Source organism: Podarcis muralis, unplaced genomic scaffold (genome assembly GCF_964188315.1).
Source record: "Podarcis muralis unplaced genomic scaffold, rPodMur119.hap1.1 HAP1_SCAFFOLD_106, whole genome shotgun sequence".
NCBI classification, from domain to species: Eukaryota; Metazoa; Chordata; class Lepidosauria; order Squamata; family Lacertidae; genus Podarcis; species Podarcis muralis.
Window position 1 is genome coordinate 30,001 of NW_027554733.1, and position 2,500 is coordinate 32,500.

Here is a 2,500-nt window from a genome sequence, read left to right on the forward strand (position 1 = left end):
TCCTCGCGTCCACGCTCACGCCTGCCTGCCTGCCTGCCTGCCTGCCTGCCTGCCTGCCGGGCTGGGGCTTCCAGCTCTACCTCGAGGACAGACGGCTTCCCGGTCTCCCCTGCTTGGGGCTGGGAAGTGCCGGTCCACCTGACGGCCGGACTGGTACCGCTGCCCGGTCTACTAGCCGGGGCCGGGGAGACTGGGGCTTGCCGGTCTACCTCCGAAAAGGGAGGCGGAGGGAGGCGAGGCGAGAGCGGTTGGCGGAGGGTGCGAAGGCCGGGGAAGGGCAGGCTTCCGGACAGGCGTCTGTGTGGGTCCGGCCCCTGCCCGGTCCAGGGGCGAGGTTGCCGGTGGCCCCGGTCTACCGGCCGGCAAGCGGGGGCGGGTGGGCCGGTCTTCCCGGCGGAAGGAGGGGAAGCGCTGGCCGTTTTCCGGGGGGGGGGGCGGCCGGATCTAGCTCCCCGCCGGAGGAGCTGGCCAGGGAAGCTGGGACGTGGCGGTCCCCTTCCGAGGACGGAAAGCTTTCCCGGTCTACCGCTGGGAGGTCTGTCCGCTGCCGGTCCCCCCGTTCTCCGCCCGGCCGAGGCGGCTGGGGCTTCCCGGTCCTCCCCGGTCTGCCCTGCCGGAGGCCCGCCGACCGCCCGGTCTACTCGCGAGGGGCCCGGTCCTCCCGGCGGCGGCCGGGCCTGCGAACGGAGTCCCCCCCGGTCTGCCGACTGCGGAGGCTGGGCCTTGCCGGGCCCCTTCCGAGAACAAGGGGGCCTCCCGGTCTGCCGACCGAAGGTCTGGCCCGGGGCTGTCAGCGGTGCCCGGTCTCCCGGCCCTGGGCTCTGCGGGCCGTGGAGACTGGGTCCTGCCGGTCTACCTCCGAGGAAGGGAAGCTTCCCGGTCGACCCGCCGGAGGGGCAGACGGCGTTGCCCGGTCTCCCGGCCCTCGGCTCCCCTCCGGTCTACCGTCCGGGAAGGCTTGGGTTTGCCGGTCTTCCTCCGAGCTCGCCGGGTCTTCCCGGTCTACCCCCCGGAAAGAGAGGCTCTGCCGGACCACCTGGCGCACGGCACTGAACGGCTGGCCGGTCTACTGGGCCCCGGGCCTCGGGAAGCCCTGTCTACCCGCCAGAGGAGCCAGCGGCGTTGCCCGGCCTCCTGGCCCTCGTCTCCCCTCCGGTCTACCAGCCAGGCAGGCCGGGTCTTGCCTGTCTTCCTCAGAGAACATGCGGCTTCCCGGTCTACCCACCCGAAAGCGCGGCTCTGCCGGACTACCTGGAGCACGGCGCAGAACCGCTGGCCGGTCTACTGGGCGCCGGACCTCGGGAAGCACGGTCTCCCGGCCGGAGGGGCTGGCGCCATTGCCCGGTCTCACGGCCGTCGGCTCCCCTCCGGTCTACCGGCCCCGACGGCTGGAGTTTGCCGGTCTACCTCCGCGGCCGTGGGGGCTTCCCGGTCGGACAATCTACTCGCCGGGGCCCCGGTCTACCCGCCGGAGAGGCTGCGTCTTGCCGGTCTACTGTGGAGGGCGTAGGACTTCCCGGTCTACCGGCCCGCGCGCGCGCCCCCCCCCCTATGTAGCCTCCAGGTCTACGTGGTCGCTGTAACCCGACGACATCGCCAAGGGTGGGTGGGGTTCGTGGCGACAGCTACCGTAGAACTCGGTGACTTTGTAGACCGCCGCTTGGCGGCAGTGCAGCAGGTAGGCGATGGAGGGGACGGGTGAGGGCGTGCGTTCATGCGTGCGTGCGTCCGTCCTTGCAGGGACGGCAAGGGAGAAAAGTCTTGGCGGGCGGGCGTTCCTTTGTGGGAGGGGGAGCATGCAGAGACACAGGGATACAGAAAGACAAGCACCAAATCACTCGTGCGCTCTCACACACACTTGATTGTGGGGGGGGGAGGGAGGGAAAGAGGGAGAGGGAGAGAGAGAGACGAGAGAGAAAGACGAGAGAGAGAGAGAGAGAGAGAGAGAGAGAGAGAGAGAGGCGCGCAGAGGCAGGCAGGCAGAAACCAAATCTCTCTGTCTCTCGTCTCTCTCTCTCTCTCTCTCTCTCTCTCTCTCTCTCTCTCTCTCTCTCTCACACACACACACACACACACACACACACAAAAACACACACAAACGCACACACAAAGACAAAAAGTCGTTTGCGGGAGAGGAGAGAGAGACAGAAGGGCACAAAATTTCTCTCTCACACTAAGCTTACAGTCAAACACAGCATTTGCTTGTGTGGGGGGAGAGAGACAGAGACACAGGAGCCAAGTACACCGCACACACGCTTGTGTGCAGGGGAGACAGACAGGGACAGAGAGATGGACACAAGATATCACTCCAACGTGCACACACGCACACCAAGGAAACCACCCCTGCCCACGACATCGCCAAGGTTGATCCCTTGCCCTCCCTGCAAGGACGTACGCACGTACGCACGAAGGCACGCCCCGCCCCACCCCAACCCACCCGTCTCCTCCATCAAACTCACCGAGGTCTACGGCAGCTGTCGCCACGAACGCCGCCCTTGGC